This window comes from Capra hircus, chromosome 23 (genome assembly GCF_001704415.2).
Source record: "Capra hircus breed San Clemente chromosome 23, ASM170441v1, whole genome shotgun sequence".
NCBI lineage: Eukaryota > Metazoa > Chordata > Mammalia > Artiodactyla > Bovidae > Capra > Capra hircus.
In genome coordinates, this window is record NC_030830.1 from 18,631,018 (window position 1) to 18,653,564 (window position 22,547).

The following is a 22,547-nucleotide window of genomic DNA, read 5'->3' on the forward strand; positions in this document are numbered from 1 at the left end:
CACAGTCAAAGGCTTTGGCGAAGTCTATAAAGCAGAAGTATATGTTTTTCTGGAACTCTCTTGCTTTCTCAGTATCCAGCGGATGTTGGTAATTTGATCTCTGGTTCCTCTGCCTTTTCTAAATCCAGCTTGAACATCTGGAAATTCTTGGTTCACCTACTGTGGAAGCCTGGCTTAGAGAATTTTGAGCATTACTTTGCTAGAGTGTGAAGTGAAGAAGTGAAGTGAAGTCGCTCAGCCGTTTCCAACTCTTTGTGACCCCATGGACTGTAGCTTACCAGGCTCCTTCATCCATGGAGTTTTCCAGGCAAGAGTACTGGAGTGGGTTGCCATTTCCTTCTCCAGGGGATCTTCCTGACCCAGGGATAGAGCCTAGGTGTCCCGCATTCCTTGCAGAAACTTATCATCTGAGCCACCAGGGAAGACCAATGAGTGCCATTGTGCGGTAGTTTGAACAGATATCCTTAATACACAAAAAAAGAGAAAAAAAATCTCCAGGATGTTGCCTTAGCTTTCCACTCCTGGAATTTATTTAAGAACTGGGGTTATGAAAGGAGTTGGGTTTTGTTTGTTTGATTGTTTTCATAAACAGAGAAAAAAAGGAGGGAAATGCCCTGCAACCGTAAACATAACTTCACAGACATGAACAAACCTGGGCTCTACAGGCAGCCTATTCAGTTATGTAAGGGCTGGAGAACCACTTAGATCAGCTGTTTCCGTAGTGTAGTTCGCCTCACACGCGAAAGGTCCCCGGTTCGAAAGCGGGCGGGAACATATTCTCCTAAACTGTTAGACACCGCTACTTGATTTACGAGATTTCAACTTCCTTATATGTAAAAACTAACACAGCCCACAAGTCTTTGCACTTGCTGTTTGAAAGAAATTATCCCGAGAGTCCCGCTGTGATGCCTGGTTTACGCTGTAGCGTCCCCCCTTCTCTCTTTGTGTGGATTCCCACCCGGGCTGCGAGCTCGCGTCTCTGAGACAAAATCAGAGGACGGAGATGAGCCCGCGCCGCGGAAACAGTTGCTCTCTTTGGAATTGGGATTTCTACGAAAAGAGGCTTCACCAGGAACTGACTCTGAAGGCTCCTTGATCCTAGCAGGAAAGTCTCCCAACTTAAACCAGTTCTAACTGAAGAGAAATCTTATTCTTCCCCCCAGCTTTTCCTAAAGGGATCTGTGCTCATGCACCAAAGCGATTGTGCATTAGGGAAAGGGAAATAGACTGTTCAGGGGTTACTAGACAATGGCTCTGAACTGGCATCAACTGCTAGAGATACAAGATATCACTGCTGTCCATCGGGCAAAGTACGTATTCATGAAGATCAGACAACCTATGAAGGTTGGGGTTTTGTTTGTTTGTTTGTTTGTTTTTTGCCTCCGATCCATTTCACTGTGGGCATAGTGGGTCTCTGAGTCCACCCTGTGATTACTTTCCCAACTCCAGACAGAATCTCTATGTCATTTCCATGACTGGTGGAGTGAAGGTTATTATGGAATAAAAGGCCAATTAGACGCCACCAGAATTTTGTCTATGAAAACAATTAAACCAAGCACAAAACTGATATTCCTGGAGGGATAGCTGAGATTAGTGCCAACATCAACAGCTTGAAATGTACAGGGTCACAGATTCACCAAATTTCTATTCAATTCATTTACTCAAGTATAGAGGATAAATCTGTTATAGAGAATGACAGTTATTGTAAATCTGGTTAAGTGATTATGTCAGTTGCATCTGTTAGCCCGATGTCTTTTCACTAGTGGAGAAAATGTACACACACCCTGGCACCTGGTATGCAGCTACTGATTGCCATTTTCTCTATATTCAGTCAGAAAGAGCATCAGAAGCAACTGAGCTTTCAGCTGGCTGAATTAACTGTATAGCTTACCTACCCTACCTATCAACTCTTCAATCATATGTTATAAATTAGTCTACAGAGACTGTCACCACCTTACCATGTGTTCTAAAGTTGAAAGCTGATTATTGTTGTTTTAAGTGAATATTTTAGGCAAATTTATATTGTGCAAACTGATCACAAATGAATGGGTTTACTTTTCCAGAACTGGCTCAGTCTTGTGAGCCTCACTTGTGTCTTATCCCAGTTTTAGTGCGTATGGATTATGTAACAAAAATACCATAGACCAAGTGGCTTAAAAGACAAGCATTTATTTCTCACAGTTATGGAGGCCAGTGTTGATTCTCACTCTGGTGAAATTTTGCTTCCTGGCTGCCTGTCTCACAGACAGCTGTCTTCTCACTATATCCTCAGATGCAGGAAAGGGTGAAGAAGTTCTCTACCATCTCTTTTAGAAGGACCTAATTCTACTCATGAATGACTTAATGACCTAAAGCACCTGCCTCCCAAAACCATCACATTGGGGATTAGGTTTCAACATATTGGGGGCAGTGGGGGGAAGCATATTCAGTCTATAGCAATCCCCAAAACATCCATTTCCTTTTCTACCCTCAACTATGTTTAGTCATGGATAATATTGACCATCTGTGTGACGAGGCCAGTGGTCAATAGGTGATGCTGAGATCAGTTGTTAAGACATTTTGAATGAAAATTATCCTGAACTGATTTTTCACATCTGGAACTGCTGCCCCATCATACAGTCCTGTCAGTAGAGTCTGAGTCTTCAGAGCCATCAAAGGAGTCATTTTCTAAGATTTTTTACCTCCCACTTCTTCCTAAAATTGAGAAAAGTTGACTGAGAAAGAAGATTGGACATATTTTAAAATCAAAGAAGCTTTAAAACATGATAATAAGTTACCAGCATTTTCCCCACCAACTTTTTTTTCCCACTGCATAGTATCCATACACATTCACTTGACCTTTTACAGCTCCAAACCCACAGGTGTCCATCCAGGAGGAAAGAAAAAGAACATCTCCTAGGGGGAATGTTGATGTGTGGAAGAGTATGGAAGCCTCACAGTGGCACAGAGAGTCTGAGAAACCATTTAGAACTCTGATGAAAGTTAAACTCCCAAGGAGGAGACAGGGAGGAAGGGGTGAACAGTGACTGCTTTTGTTGTTGTTCAGTCACTAAGTTGTGTCCGATTCTTTGTGAGCCCATGGACTGCAGCATGCCAGGCTTGCCTCCTTCCCTATCTCCCAGAGTTTGCTCAAACTCATGTCCATTGAATCAGTGATTCCATGCAACCATCTCATCCTCTGAATGTTGGAACCCACCAAAAAAAGTTACTCCACATCCAAGGGCAAAGGAGAAGCCGCAGCAAGATGGTAGGAGGGGTGCTGCTAAGTCACTTCAGTCATGTCCGACCCTGTGTGACCCCATAGATGGCAGCCCACCAGGCTCCCCCATCCCTGGGATTCTCCAGGCAATAACACTGGAGTGGGTTGCCATTTCCTTCTCCAGTGCATAAAAGTGAAAAATGAAAGGGAAGTCGCTCAGTCGTGTCGACCCTTAGCATGGACTGCAGCCTACCAAGCTCCTCCATCCATGGGATTTTCCAGGCAAGAGTACTGGAGTGGGGTGCCACTGGGTGCAGTCATGTTTAAAATTAAACCCCATACCCGCAAGAGACGCACAAGCAAAACCTTGTGTACACCAGGACCCAGGGAAAGGAGCAGTGACCCCCCCGCCCCAAAGAAACTGAGCCAGACCCACCTGTGTGACTGCTTTGGGATGGGGTTATTTTAAACAGCTTCCTTTTCCTGTTTTCCCTCCCTCTTTGGGTCTCCCAAATTCATTAGTAGAGTAGAAGTACTAGGAAGAAGATCAAAATCTAGGTGAGGAAAAAAAAAAAAACACACATTTCAAAAGAACTTCTTAACTTATGAGTGTATTTTACATCTTCATCCCAAGGTTATTCAATTCTCCAAAGCGCTCTGTTGGAAGTTCTGTGAAACCGCCAGAACTGTGAACTGGCTAAGCGGCAAAACTGGGGACAGGAAACTGGAAAGGATTTCTCATGAAAACAATTTCTGGGAAACTGTCCACTGTAAATAGAACTACACTCTGGCCAAGACAGATAATAAAAGAAAGATATGCTACTTTCTCTGCAAAAACAAAGCAACAAAACACATACAAAGACAACTGCTAAAAATTGTATTCCTAGACCCAAAGGAGGAAGTTTTAGCTATTTACATTCTGTAATTTTGGACAAAAAAAGCCACTGAGATTACACTGTGAAGAGAACATCCTAGAGCAAATCAAGGACCTTGAAGTCAGGGTGAGTCTGACCTACTGAGCTGGTCCTGGTTGCTCACAAATAGGAGATTCAATTCAGTGTCTGAAGAACATTCCAGAACTATCTGATCTTGGATCACATGATTCTCCCAGAGACCCCCATGTCTCCTGTGGCCTGTGTGTCCAGGTCTAAGCTTGGACAGCATTCTAAAACCTTTTTGCCTTTCTGCCTTAGGCTTCCTGAGTGACTTCAGATCTCATTAGTGTGGTTTGCTTCTTCTGAGGCTCCAAGTGAGGCCTCCTTCAGAATGCTGACTATTGCTGAGTTCCAGAAAGGAAGCTCTATTTCAGAGAATTCTGGTTAGAAAAATTTTCTCCCCTACTTCCTCATTTATAATGTTTTCTTGAACTTTTATTTGATTTTTTAATAGATAACATCTAAAGTCTAAAGGGGCATGCAGTGAATTTCTCCCCCCTGCTTTCAAAGAGTTCCACCTCCTTAGTCTCCAGCCCCTCAACTGGGAACTTTTGCCATGAGTTTACTGATTATCCTTGAGAGGTTTTTATTTTTTTATTTTTTTGTAAAATGTGTATTCAACCTAACATGAATATACCTCCAACAGTAGAATTCTACAGAGATTGCTCTGAACCTTTCTTTTATTTTATATGTATGTATATAGTAGTCTTTATCATTCTGTCTTAAATATGCATTGCATTCCACTGTGTAGTTGTGCCATTATTTATCTAACTAAATAATTCTAAGTTTTTTTCAATCCTACTATTTCAATGACTGCTTCAGAGAATAAGTTTGAACACAATATAATGTGTTCAAGTCTATCTCTTACATTTGTGGAAATGCTATGGCAAAGAGTATATGCATTTGAAATATTGGTAGATCCTGCCCAATTGTCCTTGTAACCTCAAAAGCATAGTGTATTTGTGGAAAACAGAAATGGATAGGATCGTAGGCACCCTTAATACGACTTACTTCATTTCGTGCCAAGTATGAAGCACAACCAGGCAATCCATGAAAACTGTAGAAAGTTTTAGAAAATCAAGGATTCTTGTGATGCTGGAATATTGACTTCTCTCAGAGGTGAGACTTCGCAGCATGGAGCCTGGCAGGATGGGGACAAGCTGGATGACGCTGAGCAGACAGATCTGATGAATACTTAAAGTAAACATACCAGATAAGCAAGAGCAGCCAAAATTGGTAGGCAGGATTGTAAGTCAGGGCCCTATAACGATGTGTTTTTTTAACGTCCAAATGAACGATGGAAGCAGAGCTGTGATGGCCGAGTGGTTAAGGCGTTGGACTCGAAATCCAATGGGGTCTCCCCGCGCAGGTTCAAATCCTGCTCACAGCGCTACTCAGGAGCTTCCTGTTCAACTCGCGAGGCGATTTGTTTTTCGCTGTGAATCTCTGCTTCAGATTTAGTTTTTAAAAACCTGTAATAAGATTCCACGCTCTGATAAGAGAAATGCAGGTAGCTTCCCTAAAGAGTTCTCTGGTATTTAAAAGCAACCAGCCAACCATGCAACGGGCTAGCAAGAACTATAAAGATCTAAGGTGATAAATATCCTTGCGGGGTGTGTGTGTGTGCGCGCGCGCTCTTTAAAACTATAGAAATGAGGAAGCTGAGGCAAAGAGAAGATACGCAGTTGGGCCAAGGCAATAAATCTAACCAAGGAAGAGTACGGATAGAAGTGGTGGGCACCGTGGCTGCACTCAGACCCAAATTATTGCACTTTTCTCTCAAAGGACTGCCCTCGCTTATAAATACTTCTGTATTTCCACATGCCTGTTTCGCCTACTTTGAGCCCTTTAAACGTTGCTAGCCAGTTTATGTAATGATGACTGGTATTTTTAAATTTTATAATTATATTAACTTTGAACGTCTAAGTTGCTATGTGAACTTAGTTCTTAAAGAGTTTACCTTTATTGAATTATTACTTTCATTTCGCCTAATTTGAGAAGGTGGGTATTTCAGAATGTCTTCTCTGATGCAGTGTCTGAAATTATTTCCTCTGGAAAGAGTTTTGGCTATTTGGAGAGTGAGATTGAAAACATATGATTAATACCTCAAGAATGTGTTTTATTCCACTTTCACTATATCACAATTGAAAATTCAACGGGTCGTTAAGAATTGATCCATACACAGCATCAGTATCTCAATGCTAAAGAAAAATGAAATGGTTTGAGGAGTGAATAGATGAACGACTGCAGAAATTAATGAAGCGTTCACAAGCAGAAACAATAGAAACAAGCATGTACGTAAATGGGGTTGGGGGGGGGGCAGCAGGCGCTAACCACTGTCGTTCAGTCACATACATGATGCTCCAAGGCAGAAAATTCTTTCATAATTATAAATATTTTAAGTGAATGTACCATGCAAAATGACCCTGAATATAACCTATCAGCTTTACCACAATCCACAGCTCCTTCCTGTCTAACTGATTTCCGTCTTCATCGTCCAACAACTATTTTCTCAACCATTCCAGTGAACAAAGACTGATAGAAAACCTCGAATCAAAGCGGGGCCAGTGGCGCAATGGATAACGCGTCTGACTACGGATCAGAAGATTCTAGGTTCGACTCCTGGCTGGCTCGACGTCTGTTTTTATGAGGAAGGAAAATTTTGTACATTTTACAAATTGATAAAAACAAAAAATTATTTGTAAGTTGTTAAAATTCTTCAAAGTAAATAATGTGATCTGGTTTTTAACCATCCGTGCTACCTGCCGCACAGAGCAATTTCGGCTTTTAAGTCTGAACGGATGCTTAAAGTCTGGGTGGATGCTTACAGTATCTGTCTTCTAAAATGCCCCCTTTATCTCGTTTCTTTCCATGATACTGAGAAGGCGAGTTGACAGAAAGGTCTTTGGAAAGATAACTTCAAAAATTAAATATGGAATATTATTTGGCCATAAAAACAAAATAATTTCTGATACATGCTACACATGAAGGAACCTTGAAGATACATGCTAAGCGAAAGAAGCCAGACACAAAAAGCCATATGTTGTATGATTCCATTTATATGAGATGTCCAGAATAGGCAAATCCAGAGACAGTAGTTGCCAAGAACTGGGGAAAGGGTACAGAGTTGATTTTTGTGTGAAGGAAATGTTTTGAAACACGATAATGATGAAGGTTGCACAACTCTGGGAATACATTCAAAAACACTGAATTGTGCACTTTTGTGTGAATCTTACAGTATATAAAGTATATCTTAATTTTTAAAAATCAAAGAAGCAAAAAAGAAAAGAAAAATATGACCAACATTTTCTTCATTAATTGTTCCCCATTGGGCAGGGTTCCCCCTCTTTAAGCTCTTCCCTGCACAGTTTCTGTCTCGGAGCATCGGTCTTAGAGGGAAAATAAAGGACATAGACTGGAAAAATTGAATCTGGAAAGAAGCTTCTGTGGACAGATGAAACCATAGCGTCCCCCTCAATTTAACGATCTTGGTAAAGATCCGCCCTGACACCTGAGAAATTCAGACTCTTATCTCCCCGCCCAGCCCCGGATCTCAACCAGAAGAGCGCCGCAGCCTCACCACCAAACTAAGAAGACTATTCAGAGTTTTAAGAAGTCCGAGGCAGAAATTAAACCGTCAGGAAGAGGGCAAGGATGTCGAACCAGTCAAGGAAAGTAGCAGTTTGGGGGTGGTGTCTCTTTCAACAGCTTGATATCCTTTCCGGGTGTTCCTGGACGTGACTTCAGACGCTTGGGGCAAAGCGGAGGCGTCTGAGAAGGAAATCAAGGTGAAGATAGAAAGGAACAAAAACACGCAAAGACTTTCATTTGGTAGTACTTACGTATTGTGGCTCAGACGGTAAAGAATCTGCCTGCAATGTGAGAGATCCACGTTCAGTCCCTGGGTCAAGAAGATTCCTTGGATGAAGGGAAAGGCTACCCACTCCAGTACTCTTGCCTGGGAAATCCCATGGACAAGGAGCCTGGCTGGATACAGTCCATGGGGTCGCAAAGGATCGGATACAACTGAGCGACTAACACTTTTCTTCACATCTTACGGAAGTTGATTGGCTCCGTACGATGTGCGTTCTAAGCGGTGCTGGCAATTAAAAGAATGAACCTGCACGTGTCTAGTCCTCGTTTGATATATGATCTGTTGGGCTGTTACCCAATTAAAGGCTGGAGTGGGGGCAGAATGGGGAGGATAGAATGGCCCAAAGAATCCGGAACTTACTGATGCAAACGCTTCTCAAAGCTTGGCGCAGAGGAGAATCGCTAGGAAGGATTATTAAGCCCAGTTTTCTAGATTTCAACCCTCGGAGATACTATAGTGATTCTAGGATGCAGCTCATGAATTTTTAGCAAACTGATGTTGTATTTTATTATCCTCTTTTTCCAACTAGTAACGACAAGCAACTTCCACAGTAGAAAGGAAAAATAGAGCGTCTATATGGAGAAGGGAAAAATAAAGCGCCTGTGTTAAAATAGAGTGTTTAATATTATTCCACGAGGCTTTAACCAACCAAGGTAACCAACTTTTCTATTCCCAAGATTTGGGGACCGTGGTTTTTTTTTTTTTTTTTTTTTTTGGTTGTGGTGGAGGCTTGTTGTAAAAGGAAGACCGTTTCAACTTCCCTTTCAAATAAACAAAACACATTTGATACATTCATCAGATCACTCTTGGACCTAAAGGAGATAACCTAAAGGAGGTTCTTTTCAAAAATTGCGGGGAAGTTCTTCCCCTCCTTAAAAAAAAAGCTACAGAGATAATACTGTGAAGTGAGTATTATTTCCTTTTCCCCAGAATATTGGGTTAGGGTTAAGATGCCCAGTCCAAAACAATAGACATTAACACACGCTTCTAAATTCAGTTTAGTTTTAAAAGAAACATCGTGCAATATCTCATTATTTTTATTGATTGCATGTCAAAATGATAATATTTGGAGTTAAAACATTAAAATTAATTCCACTTGTTTATTTCTACTTCTTAAAATATGACTACCAGAAAAATTAAACTTACTTATTATGTGATTTTTTTTGTTACCTCTCACATCATCCTATGGTTATTGATGTAGTAACATCAGTAAAATATGATCAATTTGCCAGGGAAGTGGTTCTTTTGAGCAGGCTCCACAGCAATGTCATATTCCAAAGAATTTCCAGTTGATTTTCACTTCCAAAAAATGTGTATTATTCTCTAGAGGCAATTCCTAGTGTGTGAAAATGAAAACATTCTCACAATAATTTCTTTATCTGTTTTTCTTTTTCTCTATCGAAGAGGGCCAGTTAAAGAGCTAGTTTCATCAGTAAAAGATCTTGAAATTAATTTTAGCAGAGCTCTCTTCATAGGCTTTATCCTTCTGAAAAGTGTTAGCCTTCATTTTGTTGAACACAGTCTGGGGAATTAACCTTGATCAAGCCCATGTTGTCCAATTGCTGAATGATGTGGGAAACTAAGAGTCTAATGTTTACTTCATCGATGTGGTTTCTGAAGATGGCAGGCACTGGAAGTTTTATAAGAAGAGAAGTAAAGACTGAGTGAACTACGTAAAAAGTTGCATGAAAAATCATTTCACACGAGGTATGACTGAAGCACTATAAATTACTATTTGAACACCAAACAATTCAGATTCTCATTGGATGACAATGCCCCTCTCATATGTGACGAGATTATCAGTGATTTACTTTGCAATCTTCAGATATTTTGGCTTTCATCTATGAGGTTTCATCTATCCATGTGAGAGTTTACAATGAGAGCTCCAGCAGTTACTAGAAACCACTGCTTTATCTTTTCCTTTTTTGTATATAATCCCCACAACCAGTCTTAATTCTTTCTGATATCCTGGGATATTTACCGCACATGATGGTCAATATATATTTGTGAATGGATCAGTGAATACCTAATTTCTTTTCTGTACAACTGTGGAAGTCAGTAGAATGGAGCTGTACACTGAAGATGCTGATGGCTGCAGGAACTCTTAGAACCAAGAAAGCTAAACTCTTTCCTCTTACTGTGTCTCTCCTGCACCCTCTACTGACAAAATTTCAGTGCCACCTGGCACAAGAAAATAAAAGTTTAAAAGGCCCAGATCCCTCTGCAAAAATAAATAAATAAGTTAAAAGGGTGAATTTGGAGCTGATAAGTGCATTAGAGAAAAAAAAAAAAACCAACACTGTTTTTCCTCCTGTGTGTCTTCTTCAGTACTCACACAGAACACTTTACTTCAGACACTTCTGGCCAGTAAATATGTGAAAGTTCCTCCCCAGCCAAGCAATTTTGCAACACCGAGTATCCTACAGTTTAACTCAATGCTGACATTATTTTTCTGGAAATAGCCTCAGATCCCAAAGCTTACGATGAGATTAGTCCCTCGAGACCGCTCCCATTTCAGATGCCAAAGGAACATAGTAGGTACCCACATTATCCCAACACATAAACAGGTGGCAAATTTCAGTAGATTTTTGGAAACTAAGAGTCAAATAAATATGCTAAATTCAAACATACACACACAGAGAGACTAAGAGACATAGGATGTCTTTGATAGACTAACTAGTAGACTCTATAGGGATGAGAAAAGAAATGATCAACCTGAAGGCCTATCCAAGCTGAAACATCAAGGAAAAAAAAATAAAAAGAAGTAGCAGTTAAAAGTTACTGATTAATACATTTGTAATGAGAATCCCAGAAGGTGAGAAGAGAAGAAAGAGCAGAAAAAATATTGGGAGAGTTAATGATTGAATATTTTTTCCCAAGATAATGAAATACAGGTATCTCTCACTTTTCAAAAGTTCACTTTGCTGCCACTTCATTTTTAGGAAAGACCCGCTTTAGTACTTGTTTTGCTAGACAGCTTATTAAAAAACAGAGACACTACTTTGCCCACAAAAGTCCTTATAGTCAAAGCTATGGTTTTGCCAGTAGTCATGTATGGATGTGAGAGTTGGACCATAAAGAAAGCTGAATGCAGAAGAATTGATGTTTTTAAACTGTGGTGTTGGAGAAGACTCTTGAGAGTCCCTTGGACTGCAAGGAGATCCAACCCGTCCATCCTAAAGGAAATCAGTCCAGAATATTCATTGGAAGGACTGATACTGAAGCTGAAGCTCCAATACTTTGGCCATTTGATGAGAAGAGCTGATTCATTAGAAAAGACCCTGATGCTAGGAAAAATTGAAGGCGGGAGAAGAAGGGGACGACAGAGGATGTGATGGTTGCATGGCCTCATCGACTCAATAGACATGAGTTTGAGCAAGCAGCTGGAGATGGTAAAGGACAGGGAAGCCTAGTGTGCTGCAGTCCATGGGGTCGCAAAGAGTCGAACACGACTGAGCGACTGAACAGCAGCAAGTTTTGCAGGGAGCCTTTGTAGAGGCCGAGCGCATCAGAAGCGGCAAGGGTGGGGCCGCCAAGCTCCTCCCCCAGGAACTATACTCTGCATCTCAGCTTCAGGCTGCCACAGATTTGGACTGTGTCTGTGAGCATCTGTGCTTTATCTCCACTAACTTTGTACATTCCTATGTAAGAAGTGTCCTAAGATAATTGTTTCTTCACTTCACGCCAATTCAGCTTGTGAAATGTTTTATAGGAATGCTCTGCTTTCTGATAGTGGAGGAAACCTGTACCTCAAACCTCAGCTCCAAGGTCAGAGAATTCCAAGCTATCTAATTCTCTATGTATCTGAAACGGCAGACTTTTCATCAGAAATTAGGTATGCCAGAAGATAATGGAATAGCATTTGAAAGTGATGGGAGGCTACTTTTTTAAAAAAAATCTGTAAACCCAGAATTCTCTACCAAGGAAAAAATATTTCCCAAAGCTGAATAGGAAATAAAAGTCCTTCCTGACAAACAAAAACTGAAGTGCAATACTATCAGACCTGCAAAACAGGAAATGTTATAAGGTGATCTCAGGAAGAGAGAATACAAAGCAATGAATATACACAGTAATGAATACAACAGAGGTACATATAAGGAAGGTTTTCCCCAATTTTAATCACTCTAAAAGTGACTGACTGCATTAAGCAAAAATAGTAGTGGCATATTGTACAATAATAGCATACATGAAAGCAAAATCTGTGGCAGCAATGACACACAATATAGGAGGAAGTATATTATTACAAGCTTCTTACATTGTAAAGGAAGCAGCATAGTACAATTTGAAGGTAGATTTTGAATGATTGTAGCTATATATAGAAAACCCTAGGGAAAACACTAATTATGTTTTTTAAGATTTTCACATATTTCAAAGACATGAAGAAAGAGATAAAAGAAAGGAGAACACAGAAAGCAACTAATAAGATGGTGGATTTTTTAAAAATACAAGTATATCATTTGCATTATATCTAAATTCCCTAAATCCACCAATTATAGACAGAACCTGTCAGATTGGATAAAAAGAGTTCAGAGTCAACTATATGCTGGACTATTATCCACTTTGCACAAGAAACTATCATTTCCAGATAAGATACTTGCTAAAGTAACTGGATCCCTAAGCAGGAAGATCCCCTACAGAAGGAATGGCTACTCACGCCAGAACTCTCGACTGGGAGAATCCCAGACAGAGGAGCCTGCCAGGCAACAGTCCCCAGAGTCGCAAAAGAATTGGACATGACTAGGCATCAACAAAACGAATTCTACCAGGAGTGGGGTTCGAACCCACGCAGACAGATGTCTATTGGATCTTAAGTCCAACGCCTTAACCACTCGGCAATCCTGGTGGTGAGCAGTAGTACCTACAAGTCAAATATTACTGGGTTAAAATCCATTAGGCTTTCTAAATTCCATATATATGTGTTAATATACTGTATTGATATTTTTCTTTCTGACTTACTTCACACTCTGTATAATAGGCTCCATCCAGTTTCATCCACATCATTAGAACTGATTCAAGTGCATTCGTTTTAATAACTGAGTAATATTCTATTGTGTATACGTACCACAGCTTTCTTATCCATTCGTCTGTCGATGGACATCTAGGTTGCGTCCATATCCTAGCTACTGTAAACAGTGCTGCAATGAACATTGGGGTACATGTGTCTCTTTCAGTTCTGGTTTCCTCGGTGTGTATGCCCAGCAGTGTATATGGAATTTAGAAAGATGGTAACGATGAGCCTATATGTGAGACAGCAAAAGAGACACAGATAAAAAGAACAGACTTTTGGACTCTGTGGGAGAAGGCGAGGGTGGGATGATTTGAGAGAATAGCACTGAAGCATGTATATTACCATATGTGAAGTAGATCCTCACTCCAAGTTCGAAGTATGAAATAGGGCACTGGGACAACCCTGAGGGATGGGATGGGGAAGGAAGCAGGAGGGGAGTTCAGGATGGGGGACACATATACACCCATGGCTGATTCATGTCAATGAATGGCAAAAACCACTACCATACTGTACAGTAATTAGCCTCCAACTACATAAAATTTTTAAATTGATTAGGCTTCCCTGGTGGCTCAGATGGTAAAGAATCCTCCTGCAATGTAGGAGACCTGGAAATTAATTAGACTTTCTAGTCCCTGGAACATGATGAATACTTTTATACCCTTGAGATTGGAGACCAGAAAAAGCAAATCCCTATAATGCTTCTTGGAAAAACTAATGAAACACAGTAAGTCTAGTTAACATCCGTCTTATATACATCTTATATATATTTTTTCTTGTGATGAAAACTTTTAGGGTCTACTCTCTTAACGACTTCCAAATATTCAATACAGTATTATTATTAATAACTATACTACCATGGTGTACCTTACATCTCCATAACATTTCTTTTATAACTGGAAATTTGTACCTTCTGACCCCTTTCATTCCTTTAACCTGTCCTCCCCTCCCCTCTCAATCACCAAACTGTTCTCTGTGTCTAAAACTCGATTTTGATTTATTTTGTTTTTTGGATTCCAAATGTAAGTAAAACATACAGGATTTGTCTTTTCCTGTCTCACTTATTTCACTTAGTATAATTCTCTCAAGGCCTAAATCAATGAAAGGTCATCAATAATAAAATCAGTATTTTTATTATACATTGACATTGAAGTCGCTCAGTCGTGTCCGACTGTTTGCGATCCCACGGACTGTAGCCTACCAGGCCTCTCCGTCCATGGAATTTTCCAGGCAAGAGTACTGGAGTGGGTTGCCATTTCCTTCTCCAGGAGCTCTTCCCGACCCAGGGATCGAACCTGGGTCTCCCGCATTGTAGGCACACGCTTTACCGTCTGAGCCACCAGAAAGCCCACTATTTTTCATTAGTTGGATAGTTAAACAAACAAATAATGTTTGCTTGATGCCAAAACAAAATGTTGAGAAGACATACTAATCACAAACTTAGGAAAAGACTGTTCTATAGCAGTGGTAACAAGTAGCCACTAGACCCGAATTTAAACCAGTTGATCTATCCATGATAATCGTTTTGTGAACATTTGCACAACCAATCACTATCAACCCCTGCTTTCTGGAATGAGCCAGCCAGGGATGCACTCACTTCAGTAAACATCCCTTGGAGTGCCAACCAAACAACAAGAGTCTCTCCAGAAGAACCATGCTTCCACAGAATATGTCAATCCACTGACCCTCTGAAAGTCTACCCTAAACCCCCTCTCATAAAATATCAGTCATCAGCTCTTTCAAAGGGATGGTGCCTTACCAGCACTGCTCCCTCCTTAAATGAACATAGGCTTTGGATTTCAAGCAGTGAGTGGTGACAATGCCCCTTTGCCAAATCTGAAATGCTGAAATTTCATTTTTTGCTGGGACTGTGTTTGCTGGGGGCAGGGGTGGAGGGGAAGGAAGGTAGTGTCACTGCTGAAGAACAAATGAAGTCAACATTCCTTCCCAAGTTGATGTCTGTGAGGTTATCTCCAATTTGTTAGATGACTGCAGCAAAATTATTCAGTGAGTAAGCAACAAAAGGCTTGCACTGGCCCAGATGGGGACTGAACCCACATCCTTGGTGTCATTACCACCATGCTCTAACCAACTAGGCTGCTTAGTCAGCTGGCAAAGAAACCTTTTCACACAAAAGTAATACAAAGATTCAGATTCTGGTACCTGCTTAAAAATAATACATCAACAAATTGGACAAGACAGAAAGAAATAAATTCCCAGAAACATACAATCTACTGGGACTGAATACTGATGAAACAGAAGATCTGAACAGCCCTGTTACTAGCAAGAAGTTGAGTCGGTAATCAAAAACCTCCCAACAAACAAATGTCTAGGACCAGTAGCTTCACTAATACATCCTAGCAAACATTCAAAAAATTAAGACCAATCCTTCTCAGACTCATCCAAAAAATCACAGAGGGGGAAGCTCTTCCAAACACATTTTACAAGACAAGCATTGCCCTGATACCTAACAAGGAAAAGGATGTCACCTCACATACTGAGGAACGGTATGCTGACTTATACATGACTTTGCGGTGAACTTTATGTTAACTAGAACAGCCTGTCTTGTGGCCGATCAGAAATATCTGGTATACTTTGCTTTAATCATCAAAGAAGAGTGCATTGTCCAGAAGTAAAATATGTCTGCTTTGAAAACAGAGGTAAAGCTAAGCGATTTCTGTGATAGTCCAAGTCAAAGATGCCAGTGGCTAGAAGAAGATGACAGCACTGGAGGTGGAAAGAAGTTGTCGGATTGCAGATAAACTTTTAGAGTAGAATCCCATCAACACTGGTTGATGGATTTTTCATTCACTGAACATTTATTGATTGCCCATTGTGTACACTCTTGTAAGAACCAGGCACGGAGCAATGGACAAAGGAGATGAAAAATCCATGGCCCTGTGGAGCTTACTATGCTCATCCAGGAGACAGATGATGAACTATATAAATAAATATTTATACTTCTGATAATGATACGTTGCTATGAAGAAGAGTAAAGAATAGAGAAGATTTAGTGGTTTGACCTCCCCCCCCAATTTGGACCATTTTATTAATACCTTCTTAACATTTTAAAATATTCCAACTCATGAACACAAGATGACTTTCCATTTACTTAGATCTTCTTTAATTTCAATGTTCTGTTGTTTTCAGGGTACATGTCCTAAACGTCCTTGGTTAATTTATTCTTGAGGATTTTTTTTTCTTTTCCATACTCATGTAACTGGAAGTGTTTTCTTCATTTCAGCTTTGGATTAGGGCAGTGTTTTGAACCAAAGACATGAGCAGGAAGAGGCAGAGAATGGCGGTTGACACCATGTAGAAACAGCCTTTAAAAGGTGACAAAACCTCCTCACGGTCACTGAACTAGAAAGCGGCAAGTCCAGGATGCTTCCCCCAGGGCCTTCTGCTGACTTCGGAGCTCAGAGCTCGAAGCTGTCCCGCCTCCCTGCTCTGGCCTCTGTGGATGTAGATGCTTCAACCAAGCGCCTCCCACATCTTTGTTTTTTTGTCTCTTATTGGTCAAGATGCTCGGAGAGGATTTTTTAACCTGCTTCGTCGTTATTGCCAAAGATGGCTGTTTCATCCTCACCTCTATTTTCTTATGGGGACTCTACTGTTTCCCTGGGCTCCCTGCCCGATTCCTGGTCCTGTTTGCCAGAAAATTACTACAAGCAAACTTCGTAGGCACGCAGCGTCCTCCGCTCCAGCCAGGCGCACTGGATCAGAATCTCTGGAGTAGGGCCAGGAATCTGCATGTGTAACAGGCTCCCTAAGTAACTGTGATGTTCCTTGGGGCTGGCGAGCTCAGGTTTGACAATTTTTAAAGAGATGCCCACGGAAGACCTTTTCTGGACTCTGAATAGCGATGTGACTGAGGTGGGGGAGGAAGTCATGAAGATTTATGGAGAAATAGGAATCCACAGCGGAGAAGGCAATGGCACCCCACTCCAGTCCTCTTGCCTGGAAAATCCCATAGACGGAGGAGCCTGGTAGGCTGCGGTCCATGGGGTCGCAAACAGTCGGACATGACTGAGTGACTTCACTTTCACCTTTCATTTTCATGCACTGGAGAAGGAAATGGCAACCCCCTCCAGTGTTCTTGCCTAGAGAATCGCAGGAACAGGCGAGCCTGGTGGGCTACCATCTACGGGGTCGCAGAGTCGGACACGACTTAAGCGACTTAGCAGCAGCAGCAGCAGGAATCCACAGAGTGAGAGGAGCAGCGGCAAGCATTCTGGGGCAGGAGTAATATTCTGCTGCTGCAGAAATATTCAAAGTGCTATAAGGGATCTAAGGAAAGTGGTGAGATTGTGGGTCAGAGGGTGGGGGTGAGATTGATGGGGAGCAGGAAAAAAAGGGGAGACTGGAAAATAGACATGCCGAGACTGAAAGAGAGAGAGAGAGAGAGACTGAAGTAGAGAGGAGATGGAAAGAGAATTGAGGAACAAAGAGATGAACAGATTGAGTATTGAGGCAAATGAGGGGGACTGAAAGTATGCTGGAGGGTGGGGGTGGGGGGAAAGAGGGGCTCCTGAGGTAGAGAGTGATGGCTCCTGAGGTAGAGGGAGAGTGAGGCACAGGCATGGAGACTGAGGGCCAGAGGGAAGGAAGATCAAGGGACAAGAAAGGAGAAAATCAAGAGCAGAGAGAGAATTGGATATCCAGGGGCCACAGCCACAGGGCTCTATATACAGACTCTGGCGTCCCTGCCTTGCTTGAATGGTTCCAACAGAAGCTTGACCTGTTCCAAGACAAGAGTCTGCAAACATACCTGAGCTACGGATCAAAGACTATAAACTGAAAGGCCAGCGCTTGGGACAATAGAGGAAGTCTTGAGGGAGTGGAGGGAACATAGCCCCTGGAGCCCTCCCACAAAGAACTGGACAGCATGGACATCGGGCCTGTGCCATGGCTGGGCCCTCTGCTCCTGGTTTCCCTCTGGGCGTCCTCAGCTCCAGGTAGGAGGATCCTGAGAGTCAGGCCGGAGCCCCCTTGGGGAGCCCCGGCCTGACTCTTTCCCCTCCGCGTCCCACAGCTTCCCTCCTTCGGCGCCTTGGTGAGCACATCCTGAGGTTTCAGGAGAGCTCAGCCTTGGGCCTGGGGCTGGGCCCAGATTCTGTGACCCTCCCAAAAGAGGGGTGGTTGGAGCAGCCACTGGACCCCTTCAATGCCTCTGACAGACGCTCCCTCCTGCAGGTAAGGCCAGGAGAGAGGAGATCCACTGCCCACCCTACTCCCTTCTCAGTCCCCCTACTCCACCCCTCAGTCTCTGCTTTCTATTCCTATCTCTACACCTCTGTCACCTCGTCCTCTCCCCCAATCAGTCTTACCTGATATCTGCTGTCAGTATCCCTATGGCCCTTTAGTCTAGCCCCTCTGTTTCTTAGATTTGCCCTCTATCCCCTAGTCTCCCCTTCCTTTCTTTAGCCTCCCACTTTTTTTGTTCCTCAGGTCCTATCCTTCAGTCTTTCCTTTTCCCTGTCATTCACTCTCACTCCCTCATTGCCCCTCAACTACCACCTCCCTTCTCCCTGTCCTTCAGATTAATCACCAAATGCACCATCAAGTCTCAATATGGAGCAAAAATCTGGATCAGCTTTGGAACCAGACCTGGCTCACAATAGGCACTTGAAGATATGTATTTAATGAATGAACAGATTTACCACTTTTATACCTACTCTTTTACACTTGCTCTCCCACAGTCTCCAAAGGTCATCTCACACCAGGCCTTATTCTAAATCCACCTGCATTTATTAATTATTCTACCAATAATTATCTCAATATAGAGCAAGTGCCTACCACTTCCTAGCCACTATTCTTGACCCTGGGTTATCAGAGTGAAAGAGCTGACAAAAATATCTCCCCTTGTAGATATTACCTTCTAGATGAGGAGACAAACAGGAGAGAAATGAACATGTGAATAAACAAGTCAACGTCAGATAAAAAAGATCCCTTAGGGAAAGAGACCAGAATGAACAGGAAATAAAGAGTAGGTCAGAACTCTCACGATTCCATTTCTTCCTCCCCGTCCCACCTCTTAGCGGTACTGGGTAAATGACCAACATTGGACCAGCCAGGATGGACCTGTATTCCTGCATCTGGGAGGTGAAGGCAGCCTTGGACCTGGTTCAGTGATGAGAGGTAAGAAGCAAGCGTGAGGAAAGACAGGGGGAAGCTGGCGGAGGCGAGGAAGGGGAGTTGTATACTGTGAAGGGCTGTGAAGCCTGAGGTTTGCAAGAGTTGACACCCACCTCACACATATCCCCTTTGGACTCTTCACAGGGCACCCTGCAAATCTGGCCCCAATCTGGGGGGCCCTGGTGATAAGTCTGGAGCATAGATTTTATGGCCTGAGTATACCTGCTGAGGGGCTGGACATGGCCCAGCTCCGCTTCTTGTCCAGCCGCCATGCGTGAGTGGGGGTAGGGGATGTTTGGGGTCGTGGGACTGAAGGTGGCTGTATTTTGGCTTCTCTGAATCTTTGTCTCTTCTTCCATTGCCCAAAGTTGACCTCTGAGTCCCTGGTCCCATGTTTTCTTCTCTGTCTTTCAGTGTTTTATTCTTTTTCTGTCTTTCCGTCTCTCTCCCTCCCTATCCTTTATTTCTCCACCTCTTCCACTGTATTCTTATCTTTTGCTATTACACTATGACCTGCTGGTCCAGACTACCCAGAATCCCTTAGACGGATGACACAGCTTCCTCACTGGTCTCCTTGTTTCTGTCCTTGATCCCCGTCAGTCTATTCTCCAGATGAAGAGCCAGAGTGATCATTAGACCACACTCCAGATCATCTCTCTCCTGGCTCAAATCCCTCACGTCTCTCATCGCACTCAGAGCAAAGACAAAACCTTTTGCAACATCTCCTCCACCAGCCTCTGGATCTGCTGTGGGAGCTCCTATGCTGGCTTTGGAGGCTCCCCAGTTAGCTCTCTGGCCTCTCTCTCCCTCTTACTGGGCTCCAGGTACACTGAAGTTCTTGCTGTTCTCCAGACTTGCAGGCACATCGCTTCCTTGAGCCTTTGAACTCTGCCTTCTTCAGAGTGGGCTTCCCCCAGATATTTGTCTAGCTCCCTCTCTCACTTCCTTCAGTGCACCCTACTCCTATACCAAATCCCTTCTCTTTCTTTCCCCCCTCACCTACTTTATTGTTCCCCCGGACTTATCTCTCCCTTTTCTGCTTTCCATCTCTGTATCTGTCTGTAATCATTCTGACTTTCTCTGCCTCAGTCTTGTCTCCATCTTTGTGTGTCCCCCATCTGTATCACATTGCCTGTATATTCCTCTCTATCTCTTAATCTTTTCACAGCTAAACTAGTTTCCAACTGCAGTAGGATGACACTAACTGCAAACTGTTTCAGAAAGGTTACGGAGGGGAGAAAGCATTTGGGATTAAAAAAAAAAAAAAGATTTAGGGTATTCCCTGGTGATTAGGTGATTAGGGCTTCACGATTGATTCCACTGAAGGGGTCATGGGTTCGATCACTGCTAATTGGGGAACTAAAATCCCAGAAGCCTTGTGGTACTGCCAAAGGGAAAGAAAAAAAGGAAGGGTGTTAGATATATTCCAATATCTCTGTCTCTTTTTCTAATCGTGTCTCCCTCTTCGCCAATACCTCCTAACCTATCCAGCCTAGGCCCCCTCCTCTTCCTGAGTAGCTCTCTTTGACAGTCTCCAATCCCTCCTATAATTTAGATTTTCACCTAAACTGTCTTGAAGATTTTTCTTCTCCCACCTAGTCTGGAAGGGAAGAGTGGAAGCTTTCCAAATGAGTCTCCCCTGATCTAGGCACTTGTGCGGAAATGTGTAGGTATGGGGAATCCTCAGAAATACCTCATGAGAAAAAACCCTAGCTTCTGGCCAGGCTCTCTCCATTCTTGTCTCTGGATACCTGCCTGTAAATTGGGGAATCTTCAGGGATTCCTACCCGTGGGGAACCGACTCAGCCTCTTCTCTGACCCTAGGCTGGCGGATGCGGCCTCTGCCCACCTCACACTCTCCCGCCTCTTCAACGTCTCCTCCACCAGCCCCTGGATCTGCTTCGGAGGTTCCTATGCTGGCCTCCCTGGCTGCCTGGGCCCGGCTGAAGGTCCTGGGACCCCTCTGGGTGGACTGGGGGAAAGGAACTTGGACTGCGAGCGTCCATAACTCAGATAATGGGAAAACCTCCTTCCACACCCTCCTCCCCCCAACCCCCCATCCCAATCTGCCTTCATAAGAGTTCAGTGTGTAGAAGGTAGGGACTTGCCTGAGATGACACAACCGAGTGAGTGACACAGGGGCGGGCAGATATGGGATCCCAGTCCTTCAGCCCCCAGGCTGATAACTTGTTCTCCCTCAGTTTCCCCATCTATTTTTTGCCTCCATCGCCTCTTCCGCCTCCGGTGCGGGCCACACTGGATTTCTCCAAGTATAACGACGTAAGGATGCGGGCGGTGGGCCGGGGAGGGGGGGGGGTGGGTGGGGGGGGAGGAAGACCTCGGTGGTGCGGTTCACCTGATATTTTTCCGCGACCCGACTTTAGGTGGTGTCTAGAAGCCTAATGAACACTGCGATTGGCGGATCCCTGGAGGTATGAGTTGGGGTCCAGTCGGAGGGGGATAGGGAAAGAGAAAAGGCCTTGAGGATGGGGGCCAGAGAAAACGGCTGAAGCTTGCAAGGTGTTGGGGTCTCAGAGACTTGGGAGCCCCGAGAGGTGGGTGAATTTGGGAAGAACGCGAGAGCTGAAGATGGGTCTGGGTACTAAGAAGGGAGGACCCTACGGGGGCGGGGCCTGAGGACGGACCACCCTATCAGGAGGCTGTATTCGTGTGGGCGGGGCCTGGGGTGGGACGGCCCGGAGGAGGAGCCGGGAAGAGGGCAGGGCCTCGAGCAAAAGCGACTTTCAACTGCCCCCTGTATGAATCTGAATGTGGCAAAGTGGGGAGCCCAGGGAGGATGAGGGTCACGGAAAGGGAAAGGCGGAACCCCTGGCCCAAGTCTTCACCAACGCCGCCTCTCGCTCTCCGCAGTGCCGGGCGGCGGCGTCCGCAGCCTTTGCGGAGGTGGAGCGGCGGCTGCGCGCGAGCCGTGGGGCTCGGGCAGCGCTGAGCGTGGAGCTTGGAGCGTGCGGGTCCCTGGAGCGCGCTGAGGACCAGGCAGAGCTTCTGGGGCGCTGCAGGCACTCGTGGGAGGTGCGGTGCAGTACGATGGGCAAGCTGGAGCGCCGCTGAGTGTGCGACAGCTCTGCAGATTCCTCCTCGGGGATCGGGCAACTGCAGGGGCAACTGCAGCGGCCCTGCACCCTACGCGGGCTTCGTCGGGCAGTGCAGGTGAGAACCCGAGCACCGCAAGAGTGAGCAGAGCGAGGATTCCTGCTTCACCTCCTCTGTGTGAACTTGGGCAAGCGTAAACCCTCCTGCACCTTAGTTTCCTCATCTGTAAAATGGGTATTACAGCTCAAAAGGACCTCGGAGGTGGAATGAGGTAGGAGCAGTATGACCTAGGGAACAGGGGCCCCGAGCACAGTAGGCAGGTGATAGCGATTATACACTGTG

At 43.8% G+C, this 22,547-nt stretch overlaps 3 non-coding genes and 1 pseudogene across 3 annotated transcripts; 3 read left to right on the forward strand and 1 right to left on the reverse strand.

The window, feature by feature from the left end:
* Positions 5,443-5,524, forward strand: TRNAS-CGA. The gene has a single exon. It is a non-coding gene; the product is annotated as a tRNA-Ser (tRNA).
* TRNAR-ACG lies at positions 6,696-6,768 on the forward strand. Its single transcript has one exon. It is a non-coding gene; the product is annotated as a tRNA-Arg (tRNA).
* On the reverse strand, positions 12,769-12,851 carry TRNAL-UAA. Its single transcript has one exon. It is a non-coding gene; the product is annotated as a tRNA-Leu (tRNA).
* Positions 17,902-22,547, forward strand: part of LOC108633407 — an 8,500-nt pseudogene continuing 3,854 nt past the window's right edge.